The sequence below is a fragment of the Chrysemys picta genome, chromosome 8, assembly GCF_011386835.1.
Source record: "Chrysemys picta bellii isolate R12L10 chromosome 8, ASM1138683v2, whole genome shotgun sequence".
Classification (NCBI taxonomy): domain Eukaryota; kingdom Metazoa; phylum Chordata; order Testudines; family Emydidae; genus Chrysemys; species Chrysemys picta.
In genome coordinates, this window is record NC_088798.1 from 82,286,250 (window position 1) to 82,302,587 (window position 16,338).

The 16,338-nt window shown below is 37.9% G+C and overlaps 1 protein-coding gene across 15 annotated transcripts in view; it reads right to left on the minus strand.

Annotated features, from left to right (window-relative positions):
• The window catches only part of TENM2 (teneurin transmembrane protein 2), a 1,090,181-nt gene that overhangs the window by 314,216 nt on the left and 759,627 nt on the right, over positions 1-16,338 (minus strand). The gene's annotated exons all lie outside the window — the stretch shown is intronic.

Below are 16,338 nucleotides of genomic sequence, written 5' to 3' on the forward strand. Positions count from 1 at the left end.
ATATATTAGTTTGAATAAGCGAATTCTCCTGTAGATATATAAGGACACATTCTCATATTAACAAAGGGAAATGAGCAAGATATGCATTTCACAATGGGGTGATATACCCCTTAAATGTGAGCAGTGTAGGAAGAGAGAAAAGATCAAAGAACACTTGGAAATAATTTAAGAATATTTTTGGTATGCTGCAAAGAGTTGTAACATACAGTTCATCAGGAGATTGGTGACAGCTCTGTGTTTGCTCCCAAGGATTGATGATTTCAGCGACCCAGTGGCAAAGCTTTTGTGTGGAACAGTGGAATTAGATGACTGACTCATCGATCTAATCTGAATTTTTGTTCAGTGTCCTTTTGTTCCAATTCACTGAACAACTTGAAAATAAAGCAAAGTTAAAAAAAAAAATCAACCAGGAACCAAATATAAATCTGGGCATTTTACTTTTATCAAAAAACTGCTACCAATTCAGAATGGAAAGGATCATAATGGTGCTGCAAGTGTCTCTGCTGCATTTTCAGGCACTGATGCTCCGCACCACAGAAATCCTTTTGCAAATACAAGATGTAAGTGTAGTTACCAGTACATGTTCATTTTTAAAAGGCAATTCCAGAAAAAAAGAAAGGCACCTCTTCCATTCGCCTCTAAAAACATAATCTACACAAAAACAAAGGCTTGCTACACACACAGAGAGGACTAACAAACATGCAGTCTCTCTTTTAGACGTGTTGAATATTATTAAAGATAAATATTTGCCCTGGTTGTAATGGGAGGCAAGGGATTTTGTTTTAATGTCTGATTTTTTTTTCAAATTGGCATGAATGTGTATGTGCATGTGTAATCAGACTTTACTGAGAGTCTTAATAACTACAGCATTCTGCATCAAAGGTCCAAATTGCTAAGATCAAGAATGTCAAAGAGCTCAACATCCGGATGCTACTGTAACCCAGGGCTGCTCCGTGTGGCACTCTGTCTCCCTCTAGTGGCAGCTAGACCAGCTAGAGATTGGTGAGCCTGATACCGCCTTAGCTAGGAGAGAGGTGTCTTTTAGCTCATGCATTAGAGGTTCATGCGTTAAATTCCAGAGGGCCCAAGTTTGATCCCGGCCAACGATGACCAGGGTCTGTCGGTGTTATACTACCACTGTTCTCATGGGGAAGTTGTACTTAATAGAAGCTACTATATGCTGAGTGCTTTCGAAAATCTGGCTGCTTCATTTGGGTACCTAAATGGGAGGTGAACTCTTTCAAAAAATTGGCCCCAATTCTGGGCGCTGAGTGCATTTGAAAAGTTGGCCCTCGGGGCTTGAGTCTCTTCTCATACTGGTTTCTATCTGGTCTAACTATTGCTACCAATGGAGTAACTTCTTATATATTGTAGAACACCTCAGGAATGGAGGTTGTTTGTAACTAAGGACAAAACATTCTGGTTGTTCTTTCATAAGAACATAAGAATGGCCCTACTGGGTCAGACCAAAGGTTCATCTAGCCCAGTATCCTGTCTTCTGACAGTGGCCAGTGCGAGGTACCCAAGAGGGAATGAACAGAACAGGTAATCATCAAGAGATCCATTCCCTGTCACTCATTCCAAGCTTCTGGCAAACAGAGGCTAGGGACACCATTCCTGCCCATCCTGGCTAATAGCCATTGATGGACCTATCCTCCATGAATTTATCTAGTTCTTTTTTGAACCCTGTTATGGTCTTGGCCTTCACAATATCCTTTGGCAAGGAGTTCCACAAGTTGACTGTGCATTATGTGAAGAAATACTTCCTTTTATTTGTTTTAAACCTGCAGCCTATTAATTTCATTTGGTGCCCCCTAGTTCTTATGTTATGAGTAGTAAACAGTACTTCCTTATCTACTTTCTCTACACCAGTCATGATTTTATAGACCTCAATCATATCTCCCCTTAGTTGTCTCTTTTCCAAGCTGAAAAGTCCCAATCTTATTAATCTCTCCTCATACGGAAGCCGTTCCATACCCCTAATAATTTTTGCTGCCCTTTTCTGAACCTTTTCCAATTCCAATATATCTTTTTGGAGATGGGGCAACTGCATCTGCACACAGTATTCAAGATGTGGGCAGACCACAGATTTTTATAGAGGCAACATGATATTTTCTGTGCTATTATATACTCAAGGAGCTAATGGAGGAGGTATCTGAGCCTCTAGCTATTATCTTTGGAAAATCATGGGAGATGGGAGAGATTCCAGAAGACTGGAAAAGGGCAAATATAGTGCCCATCTATAAAAAGGGAAATAAAAACAACACAGGAAACTACAGACCAGTTAGTTTAACTTCTGTGCCAGGGAAGATAATGGAGCAAGTAATTAAGGAAATCATCTACAAACACTTGGAAGGGGTAAGGTGATAGGGAATAGCCAGCATGGATTTGTAAAGAACAAATCATGTTAAACCAATCTGATAGCTTTCTTTGATAGGATAACGAGTCTTGTGGATAAGGGAGAAGCGGTGGATGTGGTATACTTAGACTTTAGTAAGGCATTTGATACCTCAGTGGTTTGAGCATTGGCCTGCTAAACCCAGGGTTGTGAGTTCAATCCTTGAGGGGGCCACTTAGGGATCTGGGGCAAAATCAGTACTTGGTCCTGCTAGTGAAGGCAGGGGGCTGGACTCAATGACCTTTAAAGGTCCCTTCCAGTTGTAGGAGATGGGATATCTCCATTAATTTATTTTATACAGTCTTGCATGATATTCTTACCGATAAACTAGGCAAATACAATTTAGATGGGGTTACTATAAGGTGGGTGCATAACTGGCTGGATAACTGTACTCAGAGAGTAGTTATTAATGGTTCCCAATCTTGCTGGAAAGGTATAACAAGTGGGGTTCCACAGGGGTCTGTTTTGGGACCGGCTCTGTTCAATATCTTCATTAACGACTTAGATATTGGCATAGAAAGTACACTTATTAAGTTTGCAGATGATACCAAACTGGGAGGGATTGCAACTGCTTTGGAGGACAGGGTCATAATTCAAAATGATCTGGACAAATTGGAGAAGGTCCAGAGAAGAGCAACAAGAATGATTAAAGGTCTTGAGAACATGATCTCTGAAGGAAGGCTGAAAGAATTGGGTTTGTTTAGTTTGGAAAAGAGAAGACTGATAGGGGACATGATAGCAGTTTTCAGGTATCTAAAAGGGTGTCATAAGGAGGAGGGAGAAAACTTGTTCACCTTAGCCTCTAAGGATAGAACAAGAAGCAATGGGCTTAAACTGCAGCAAGGGAGGTTTAGGTTGGACATTAGGAAAAAACTCCTAACTGTCAGGGTGGTTGAACACTGGAATAAATTGCCTAGGGAGGTTGTGGAAACTCCATCTCTGGAGATATTTAAGAGTAGGTTAGATAAATGTCTATCAGGGATGATCTAGACAGTATTTGGTCCTGCCAGGAGGGCAGGGGACTGGACTCTATGACCTCTCGAGGTCCCTTCCAGTCCTAGAATCTATATCCCTTTCCTAATTATTCCCAGCATTCTGTTCACTTTTTTGACTGCCGCTGCACATTGAATGGATGTTTTCAGAGAACTATCCACAATGACTCCAAGATCTCTTTCTTGAGTGGTAACAGCTAATTTAGACCCCATCATTTTATATATATAGTTGGGATTATGCTTTCCAATGTGCATTACTTTGCATTTATCAACCTTAAAATTGGAGCATAAGCTTTCGTGGGTGAATACCCACTTCGTCAGACGCATGTTGACAAAGTGGGTATTCACCCACGAAAGCTTGTGCTCCAATACATCTGTTAGTCTTAAAGGTGCCACAGGACTCTGTTGCTTTTTACGGATCCAGACTAACATGGCTACCCCTCTGATACTTATATCCACTGGATCCCCTTGGTCCACATGCTTGTTGACCCCCTCAAAGAATTTTAGTAGATTGGTGAGGCATGATTTCAAAAGTATACAACTGAACATTGACTTAATACAACGTTGAAACTTTACTGTGCAGAAGAAAAATGCTGCTTTCCCTTTTTTTTAGAAGTTTACATTTAACAGAGTACTATACTGTATTTGCTTTTGCCTGATTGTGTACTTCCGGTACCAAATGAGGTGTGTGGTTAGCTGGTCAGTTTGTAGCTCTGGTGTTCATAACTCTGAGGTTCTAGTGTAGTCCCATGGAAATAAGAGAAGAATTAGGCACTAGAGTTAACATCAGGTTTTTGTATTCTTAATAATAATAATCAGGCAACTAAAAAAATTAATTGCGATTAATCGCACTGTTAAACAATACTAGAATACCATTTATTTAAATATTTTTGGATGTTTTCTACATTTTCAAATAAATTGATTTCAATTACAACACAGAATACGAAGTGTACAATCCTCACTTTATATTTATTTTTGATTACAAGTATTTGCACTGTAAAAAAACCAAGTACTGTAGTGCAATCTCTTTATCATGAAAGTTGAACTTACAAATATAGAATTATGTAAAAAAAACTGCATTCAAAAATAAAACACTGTAAAATTTTAGACCCTGAAAGTCCACTCAGTCCTACTTCTTGTTCAGCCAATCGCTCAGACAAATGTCTGTTTACTATGTCACCTGAAAGTGAGAACAAGCATTCTCATGACACTGTTCTAGCCAGCGTCGCAAGATATTTATGTGCCAGATGAGCTAAAGATTCATATCTCTCTTCATGCTTCAACCATCATTCCAGAGGACACGTTTCCATGCTGATGGCAGGTTCTGCTTGATAACAATCCAAAGCAGTGCGGATGTTCATGTTCATTATCTGAGTCAGATGCCACCAGCGGAAGGTTGATTTTCTTTTTTCGTGGTTCGGGTTCTGTAGTTTCCACATCGGAGTGTTGCTCTTTTAAGACTTCTGAAAGCATTCTCCACACCTCGTCCCTCTCAAATTTTGGAAGGCATTTCAGATTCTTAAATGTTGGGTCGAATGCTGAGCTATCTTTAGAAATCTCACATTGGTACATTCTTTGCATTTTGTCAAATCTGCAGTGAGAGTGTTCTTACAATGAACATGTGCTGGGTCATCATCTGAGACTGTTATAATATGAAATATATGGCAGAATGTGGGTAAAACAAAGCTGGGGACATACAATTCTCCCCCAAGGAATTCAGTAACAAATTTAATTAATGCATTTTTTTAACAAGAGTCATCAGCATGGAAGCATGTCCTCTGGAATGGTGGCTGAAGCATGAAGGGACATATGAATCTTTAGCTCATCTGGCACGTAAATACCTTGAGACGCTGGCTACAACAGTGCCATGTAAACGCCTGTTGTCACTTGCTGGTGACATTGTAAATAAGAAGAGGGCAGCATTATCTCCTATAAATGTAACCAAACTTGTTTGTCTTAGTGATTGGCTGAACAAGAGTTAGGACTGAATGGACTTGTAGGCTCTGAAGTATTACCTTGTTATGCTTTTGAGTGCAGTTATGTAACAAAAAAAATCTACATTTGTAAGTTGCACTTTCAGGACAAAGAGATTGCACTACAGTACTTGTATGAGGTGAACTGAAAAATACAATTTCTTTTATCATTTTTACAGTGCAAATATTTGTAATCAAAAATATACACTTTGATTTCAATTACAACACAGAATACAATATATATGAAAATGTAGAAAAACATCAAAAATATTTAATACATTTCAATTGCTATTTAACAGTGCGATTAAAACTGTGATTAATCACAATTAATTTTTTTGAGTTAATCACGAGAGTTAACTGCGATTATTCGACAGCCCTAATAATAATACATTGCTCTTACATAGCTCTTTCCATCTGTGGATCTCAAAGCAATTTACAAAGGAAAAAGAACAATTACATTAGAGTAGAGTAAACTGTTCAGGACAGGGATCCTAGTTGTAGCACAGCAGGATGCTGATCCTGATTAAGGCTTTGGTCCTACTATAAAAAACAAGTGGGATGATTTGTTTGTCAGTGGCCTCAGTAACTAAAAGAAAGAGGCATAAAGGGAAGGAGAGAAGCAGTTCAGAAAAAGAGAAGTTAAAATCTAGCTGGAATAATAACTCCAGTCCCCTGTTGGCTCAGGATATAGCAGGAGAGGTGAAATAATTTAATAATATGGTCTGGAGAGCACAACAAAGGGTTAACAAAGATTATTTGGTTTAGACATAAAGAGCAAAAGCACAAGTAAGCAACAGAACTCATCTTCAGCCTGGAAGGTACTAGTAAGGGAGTGTCAAATGGCCGAAACAGTCAGTCAGCAAAGTATGTTTGAAGTGATAGTGAGACAACTGAGGACAGTTTTTCATGACCTCATGTGGTGATTATGGTCTTGATCCAAAGCCCACTGACATGAATGGGAGTCTTTCCATTGACTTCAATGGGATGAGGATCAAGCCTAAGGGGGGTAAGGGAAAACAGAATAAAGATGGTTCTATAGCCGGGTTAGAATATTGCAAACAGTGGGTAGTTTTAAGGGTACATATGTATAGTTTAGATAAACATCTATTTGATTTTGACACATCTCTATTAAGCATTAATTCCTGAATAATTATACTTCAATTAAAGCAAAGCATGAATATAAAATAAAGATGTGTCTAACCGCCAGAAATAATTTCCATGAGTCCTTAATCTAAAAAATTGCTACATCTTAGGAAAAAAATAAAATTTTCTTATAAGACATTTACAATACGAGCACTTAAGAATAGGATTCTGATGCATAAATATTTATTTCCGAGTTTCTATACCTAAAGCATATGTACTCATAAATGACATGGCCCTTGAGGCATTTAACAGGGATTCAACAAAAATCCAGTCATAATGACGGGTTCCAGCATCTACAAATGTAAGCATACTTCTATAGTTTTACTCATTTCTCAATAACCTATTATGAATTCATATCCAAAACATATAATTCATTTAAGATTAAAGCAGGTTTCATTCTACAGATGAATGTCTACTTAATATTAGAATACCAGATGATGAAGAGTTAGAATGCATAATATCTGCAGGATGAATACTTTAATCTTACAGGAATTACATATCACCTTCTGTTTTTCATATAAAGCACACACTCTAATATATGACTGGAACAGGCTTTGTACATGTGCAGTTCAATTAGGGCCCATTAAGGCCAAACCAAAGCCCATTGAAATCAACAGAAAAACTCCCACTGACTTCATTGGACAAGAGCTGGACCCTGCCCATTTACCACCTTGGGGGATGAACTCCTCTATTCTAGAATTTCCTATTGGAGGTTTTTAAGAACAGGTTATTCAAACACGTGTCAGGGATGATCTGGGCATACTTAATCCTGCCACACCATGGGGGATGGGGAAGAAAGGGGAAAGAACTAGATGACCTCTTGAGGTCTCTTCCAGACCTATATTTCGATGATTCTATGATTGGATTGGGCCCAGATTGGACTTGCATACTGGGATATTTAATTCAACGACATTAATAACTAAAGGCATACTTTCAAACTGTTGCAGTGCACTTTAGCTGCACTCGACTCCAATCCACTATAATGGAGTTGCGTGGCTTAAATAAATATTAATAATAAACAATGCTGTGTATTTGTATATCATTTATATCAGAGGACCTCCAGATACCTTTACACACATTAATTAATGCAGGCTCATAACCACTTTGTGAGACAGATATTATTTATACCCATTTTCTAAGTGGGCAAACTGAACCACAGAAGGTTAAGCTCCACATTTTAAAGTGTGGTCTCTGATGCTTAGTGGCCCGACCTGAGCCACTTTGGTGTTGACTGGGTTTGATTTTCACAAGTCCCGATCATTTACAACTCCAAATGAAGGCCTTGTTTACCTGTATAATCTCAGCACTTCTGAAAGTCAGGCAGAAAGTGTCATAACTTGGGCATCCATCAGCTGAGCTACTGCTCAAAAGTAGAGCTCACTTTTAAAAAATCTGAGCTTCAGAGCTTGTCTACACATGGAAACTGAATGGCATTGCTATGGAGAAATAGCTCATGTGGACACACTATTCCAAAATAATTACTCTAGTTTGGTTGTTACTTTTATTCCAGAACAAAGTGTCCACATGGTGAGCTATAGCCTCTTAAATTTCCATATTTTAACATGTCCTTGGATTTATACTTTTGTTTCATTACCTTTGAACAAGCTAGCCCTGTCCTGTGGTGACAATTAAAACTGGTTTAATTTTGGTGTTAAAAAAAGAAGAAACTCTAACAAAAAGGTCTCATTGTGGAATCATAAACATGATTTGAATGAAGTCTAATCACTAAGTGTATGGCCTCTTTCTCTTTACTAATTGAAGTACATTCAATAGAATTAAGATCTCAGTGACTAAGCCAAAAAAAAAAAAAAAAAACCACCACCACACCTTTGACTGATAGCTTCAAAGCTTAAGTTTATATTTATATTAAAAAGGAGAGGGGAAAGGTAGGGGCTTTCAATAGAAAAATTTGGGTTGAAACTTACCAACTTGACCTAATTCTATTCTCAATAACATCAGTGCAAATTTGGAGTAACTGTAAGTAGGCAGACTATGGGTATTTTGTTGTTCTAAATGACTAGAGAACTGGACTTAGACTCAGTCACATTCTGAAAATTTTACCTGTCATAATATTTAAGTAAATGGAGTTTTTCCAGATTTAGAGAGCCAAAGAATTGACTTCAGTTGTTTTCGCACATACAACCCCGCCCCCTCTCCGAACATTGTTTACCTATCTAGAGAACACAGTTTAAATGATGTCATCAAAAGGATACAAAGATCACAGAGAAGAGTATTTGAAAAAAAGTGGCTGCTTCCTATTGAAAAGATGCTCTTCTAGAGATAATCAGTCCAAGGACTTGATTATGTGATCATACATACCCAAAACGTGACCTTATAAGTACTTTCAGAACTATTAATGACTTGGATCCTGGTCTCTAATGCATGCGACTACAAGCATCTTAGCAAAGTGGGTGCAACACCATTTGCATCTACTCACACTGGGGTGAACTAGTATGTGAATTGTCACTCGTCACAGAAAACTGGCTACTTTACTTGTGAAAACTCTGCATGGTTTGTGCACTAGATAATTTTTCTTGATACACAGTGGTGAATTGAAGAGAATATGCCTGTGCCCTATGAGTCTTCTGAAATCTTCATTCATTTGATTGTTCAGAGCAATTTGCAATAGGATTTTTATATGTTTTGGGTTTCTGTGGAACTACTTACAACACAGATTAAGCATTAACTCTGAGCAGTGTATTGTGCAACAGAGTTTATTTTTAAAAATAACTTTACCCACTGCTACCTCCCAGGAAGTTCTGACAGATTCTATGGGAAAGCTTAGGTCCTGCGCACATTAGAAGCTCTCTCCTGCAGGGTTGGCAGGTGTGGGCTATGTCAAATAAATTTATTACAGTCTGTGCTAATAATGAAAATTATAGAAAAGCTAGAGGAAAGTGCTCTACATCCAGCTAATTTGAAGCTACCTTACGAGACAATAACAAGCTTCTAACAGTTTTTCCCTTTTTTTTAATACACTAATTATGCTTAATGTTCCCTGTCGCATTAGCTTTCATGGTAATTATATTTCAAAACTTTTGCAATTAGGGTGCAGTTAATATTGTGGAATATTGCAATTATTTTTCATTGTGACACCTCTATTGAAAACTGGTGGCATAATGATCACATTGTTCAACTAAATCAGAACTGTAGAAATATGGCAAATGAACCAATTACACATTATTATTTCTAATTACAGATAATGCCCTTTTCCTTGCTTTTGTCCAAAAGAATTTCTCAACTACAGATATCCAGAATTTTTCTATTTTTAAGAACTTATCTTAATTATTTTCCATCTCTGTTTTTCTTTGCATACAAACAATATACATAGTATCACTATAATATATATACACACACTGTATTTAGTAACACGTGTATCTAACACATGCACACGTCCACTCACTACTAGTGTTAAATTTAAAAATGCATCATTAGAACCTCACTGAATTTAGTTTCTGCTTATGAAGATTTTACACCTGGAATGCTCCTATAAAAATATTTACGTAATGAACACATATGCATTACAAATGCTTCAGATTACCCTAAATTACATTAGCTGATTTTTGGTCTCCAAATAGGTTAGCCTTCTTGACCAATGAAGTTCCATTCTACGGGTTCTCATCTATAAGTGACAGCCAGAACAGTCTCTCTTTTCAGTCATAAAATGCAAATGTTGAAAAATGAAAGCTTAACAACCCTAATTCTGTACTTGTAAGTGTTTCATATGCTCAGCCAGCTAATAAATGACATTGGAAGAAGCTTCCTAGGAAAGGACCAATATATGTAATTTTAAAAATGTGAAGTTCATCCCTGGATTATAAAGACTATATTTATACTTAAGCCATTCATAAATCTGGTAATGAAATGACAATAATTCAGAAGTGTGCACAGCAAAAAACTATAACACACATTTTGAAGGAATCAGAGAGGAATCTCTAGCATACAACAGTAGTTCTCAACTGGGGGTACATCAATTCATCAATTTACCTTTGAGAAGTGGCGTGCCAGTAATACATTTTACAGGGGCTGGCGGACGGAACCCCAGAACGGCAGCGGGGGCTGCTCAGCCTGCTGCCGGTCTGGGGTTCCGTCCACCAGTCCCTGCCATCTGGGGTCCCGGCCGCCGGCCCCATGCAGCCCGCTGCCGGCCTGGGGTTCCGTCTATCCAGGCCAGCAGCGGTCTGAGTGGGGCTGGCGGCTGGGACCCCGGCTGGCAGCAGAGTGCCACTAAAAATCAGCTCGCGCGCCGCTTTTTTTTTTTTTTTTTTTTTTTAAGATAGTTGCCTAGTTTTACAACAGGCTACATAAAAAGCACTAGTGAAGTCAGTACAAACTAAAATTTCATACAGACAATGACTTGTTTATGCTGCTCTATATACTCTACACTGAAATATAAGTGCAATCTTTATATTCCAATTGATTTATTTTATAATTATGTGGTAAAAATGAGAAAGTAAGCAATTCTTTAGTAATAGTGTGCTGTGACACTTGTATTTTTCTGTGATTTTGTAAGCAAATAGTTTTTAAGTGAGATGAAACTTGGGGTACGCAAGATAAATCAGATTCCTGGAAGGGGTACAGTAGTCTGGAAAGGTTGAGAGCCACTGGCATAGAGGGACTGGCCAAATAATAGCAGTAGCTAAGGATTTTGTTAGTCCTGTACCAATTGTGACAACCATAATTATATATCAATGTGTTTAGAGTTTTGGGGTGGGATTTTCAAAGAGCTGAGTGTTGGCCTACCTAAGCTGCTATGGTAATCAGCAGTAAAACTCTCACTGACTTCAATGGGAGTAGAGTTAAGCCAAAAATTAGCATTTTTCAAAATCCCACTCTTTGCGCCTTTCTTCATCATCCCATTTGGTAGCCTAATGAGTTTCAGAAAGCCCTTGCCAAGGAGTGGAAGAGGTTACTTCCATTTCCTGATTGTGGAAGAAGTAGAACACGTATCACAAGTCACATATTCCTCTCTGACAACACTGGGAACAAGTTTCTCTGACCCAGTATTTCCCCAATCACAGACAGGAGAACAGTATATAGTAACGGTAACAGTATATAGTAATAGTAACCTAAAAGCTCAGGGTCTAACTGATTGACATATTTGGGGTTCGGAAGAAATTTTCCCCCATGTCAGACTGGCAGAGACCCTGGGGGGGGGGTTCGTCTTTTTCTGCAGCATGGGTCACTTGCAGGTTTAAACTAGTGTAAATGGCGATTTCTCTGTAACTTGAAGTCTTTAAATCATGATTTTAGGACTTCAGTAACAGCCACAGGTTATGGGTTTATTACAGGACTGCGTGGGTGAGATCCTATGTTCTGCAATGTGCAGGAGATCTAACTACATAATCATGATGGTCCCTTCTGACCTTAAAGTCTATGAATCTATATACAGAGACAGTAGAACTGTTCTAAAACTGTCCCAGACATGATTTCAGTGAGATAAGAGCACTATGCACTTGACAGGACTGGGCACTGTGGTGCCAGATTTTCAAAAGAGTTCATCACCCAGTTAGGCACCTAAACAAAGACCATTTCAAAAGTACCAGAAACCCAACATGCTGAGTTCATTTGAAGTTCTTGGCATTTACTTTGATGTAAGTTAAGCGCCTTTGAAAATCTAACCCTGATTATGATTGCTGAGCATTTCTGAAAATTGGCATGTATGTAAGTAATATCTCCAGCACCTCTCTTCCAGCACTTGCCAAGATGTTGTTTTACTTTTAAAAAAATCATGACATTTAAATTTTCTAGAGGTATCTTCCACACAAAATTTTAAATTCTATTTCCTTTAGGTAAAAATATCTCCCCTCCCCTCCCAAGGTATTTAGCATCATTCATAAAAAGTTAAGAATTGTTTTTCTATTCAAAAACAACGTAATAAATCTTATCTTCCTGTACCTGCATTAAGTTGGTGGAACACATCCTAAATTGTTTTCCAATTCAGCTACCATGAATTCTACTAGGACAAGAACTTTCCCTTACAAAACCTAATATACTAATGAAACCGCAAACTACAAGAGGCATATTTTTGAAAACATAATTCTCTATCTCCATTCCTGAGAACTCAGTTTTTCACATCACATTACAAAGTTCCATCCATCCTTCCAGCCAAAGACCACTGAACCCTCTTCTAAGCCTGTCAGTGTTTCTCCTTAATTGGCCAGTGAATTGCTGAATTAGCAAGAGAAGGACATTCATGCAGGCCATACAATGCTTTCTGTTTCGATAATACATACAGTTCTTGCTACTTCAGGGGCTGATAGACCTGAGCAGGGAATCAAACAGGATTGCCTATATGGTAGTTCAGAGCATTACTGTTTGGTTCATCCAAAATACAGTAATAACAGGGGATTTAACCCTTTAACATGAACCTGCTTTCCTCCAAAAGACACTATAAATAACTCCATACTCAGCATGGCAAGGAATAAAAGATGGTTCAGTCCTTGTCCACCAGCAACAGAAGCTAAACATCTTGCACAGGCACACATCTTGCCAATTTCATTATGTGTGTTCCTCCCATTCCAGGGCTCTCTCAACCTTTATATCCAGAATGAACATGTCCAGGACCACTGAAGACTGTTATTAATAAAATATGAAGGTACCGTAATTTATCTCTGCCACCATAATAACCATGAAGTAATTAAACAACTTGGTTATTAATAAGGCAATTAGTGGTTTCAAAACACAGGTCCAATTATTTTACTCTGAGAAAAAAGATATATGTCTATAGTAAATAGGGATTTTAACTTACACCCGTTACGAATTTTGGGGTCTATTCTACAAATAAAGAGCCGTAATAATTGGGAATAAAGGAACTTTTAAAGGGACCCTAAGTATGTATTAATTTAATTTAAATTACTTAGTTATCATCAATGAACGTGTTTTGAAGACAACTGTCCTTAGGGAGTGCAGTATGTAGCACAACATTTAAAATGAATATTAAAGAGAAAAATATTGTTGATTCTTTCTGAAGTGTTACCCATTAACATGATGGCTGAGATTTATAAAAATTACATTCAATTAATTTAATTATCACATTAAAAAAAATGAAGGGCTGACAATTTCTGGAGATCCCCAAAGTCAGAACAGTACTAGGTTGAAAGGATAACCTATCTATCATACAACATCTGTCCATTGCATATGTGCACTGCTCATCAGTGTAATTTTCTAAGATACTAAAGTATTTAGCATGCAGTGCTGACATATGTTAATTACACTGTTCTCTGTGATGATTATAGTTTCCACTGGAAGGTAGGGGTTGTGGTACTGCAGTCTCTCAGAAGATGCTGTAACAGATCACAGAAGATGTGAAATATACACATGCCATCAGTGTGTCACACTTAGGCACTGTAGTAATTAAGCACAGTGAGGATAGTCCAGGACAGACAAGGAAGTCCTCACTGTGAATCCTTTGCTTTTGTGGTTTTAAGTGAAATATTTCAAGTTAATTTAGCACATTCACTTGCACTTTTATTTGCTTTACGTCATCTTTTTTGTCAGAACTGTATGCAGTGTTTGGTCTATAGCTTAGTATGCTATTTTGTTTGCTGATAGTATAAACTATGCAGTATTCAGCGTATGCAAACTTGTGGCGAATAGATAAGCACAGTAATACCTAGCTCAGGTATAAAATGACTTACTGGCTTTGCTCTACAACAGCAGAAAAAAATATTATTTTGTTCATTTATGCACTACCAGAATGAGCACCTCTTACTGTTTTGACATTCATCTACTTACCAAAAAAGTAGCCTACCTTTAAAATCATATTAAACAGAAGCATTGCATTTCTTTTAATAGCTTGTTCTTGTTAACATCACATGTTTTTTATTGGTGACATGTTTCAGCAATATCAAGTCTCAGTCATCTCATAAAAAAGGGTCTGCTGTAGCAGGGAGAAACAAAAATGAAAGACGTGAAACCTGAAAGCTGAAGTTTGATTCTGAATTCAGAACCCTCTCCTCATTGCTTTCTCGGCACTCCTGGCCCTAGCACAGGATCTCCTAGCCTTCTCCATGATAGCCTTGAATCCCCATCTGCTTTTTTATTCATTTAGATTTCTACCAAGTAGAAAAAGAGCTCTAGGGATCCAAGATATCTCTTAAAAGACACACATAAAAATGCCCTGTATTGAAACTGTAATTTCAGTAATTCCAACCATACTTAGTTTTCTTGGACTCTCCACCAGCCCTTTTGGTGACTTTCTTGGCTCTGGAATCCTTCCCAAACACTTGTTCTCTCTCTTTCTCCATGAACTCTCATCCACTCTTTCACACATCTTCGTTTCTAAGGTCTTCGGAGCAGATCCTAAAATTGTCATAGCTTTATTGATTTAATAGATCTATGGAAATTTACAACAGGTGAGGATCTGCCCCTTAAATGGACATTCCTACCAGAATTCTCAGGTTTATATCAAGATCACATGACAACTAAGCATAAGTATGGATAACATGTAAAGCATCTATGCTACTGCTCTCTTTCTATTTAGAATTGCTTTTAGGGATGAAAACTAAATTATATAGCAGGCTTAATTGCAAAAGAAGGAGAGACTCTGGATTATAGAAGGGTACTAAAGCAGCACCACAGATTCAGTTAATGACACAAATGAGATTTTAAGAACAAAATGAAAGCATGGAAATAGCTATCTACTTACCTGGAGTTTAGTAAATTGGGCAACAAACCAGCTAAAATAAGCTGACTAGATACAGCCAACAGAGAGCCCTTACCCACAGTCAAATAACATAGATTAATAAATAACAGCTGGGGAAAGTTCACAATAAAATGTGCCTTTGTCTTTAATTTTTTGAAGCCTGTTAGAGAAGATAAGCGAATGTTACAGGTTTTTCCATGTTTACACTTGGAACATTTTGCTGTAAGGCTTCTTTGTTTCAGTTTCTAAGCATGCTCATTAGTGCAAATTGGTATAATGATTAATGTTATGATTATTTAGCAACATGCACATATTGTGATCATATCTTTCAAGTAAAAATGCTTAATGCTTTCAGCAGGTTTCAGAAGGCAAATGGAAGGATGAAGAGCATATTAAACTCTTTAAAAAATGAAAGTGTATGTTTGTATGGACAGCAAAAGTGTCAATTTCCAGAGGAACACTGGAACTGCCATAGTGGATCAGACCAGTAGCTCATCTAGCCCAATATCCTGTCTCTGGCAGTGGTCAGCACCACATGCTTCAGAGGAAGGTAACAAAAACCCTGTGATAGGCAGTTACGTAATAACCTTTCCCCCTTTAATTACATTTGTTCTAACATTGCTTTGAAGTGGGAAACAGTAAAATTTATGTAATATCCAAGAGCTTTAGACAAAAGCAAGGGATAGACAACTAATTCCTTAACCCAGATCACTTATTTTTTCCAAAGACTGACCATTTCAATCAATGGAGTGATGCACTACATAAGGGGAATGGAATTTTTACACTCCCTGTCCCTTACCGACAGGATATAATGTAAAAAAGCTCAGTGCAACTCTCAGTGTAAAAGCTCAGGTAAGCAGAAGGTCATAGATGGGCCACAGGGCTCATTTTGCTTTGGAATGTTATTTCTTGTGCCTGAGGAATCTAAGAATGGGTGCAGTCCAGTAGGTTAGAGCAAGGGACAGAGCCGAGAATGCAGTTGTATCCCCAACTCTGCCACTGTTTTATGGTATGACCTCAATTTTCCGATTTGTAACATGAGTATATCAATGCATATTATTGCCAGGGGTGGTGTAAGGCTTAAACAATCAATGTCCATAAAAAGCAACAGAAGGTCCTGTGGCACCTTTAAGACTAACAGAAGTATTGGGAGCATAAGCTTTCGTGGGCAAGACTTGCATCTGA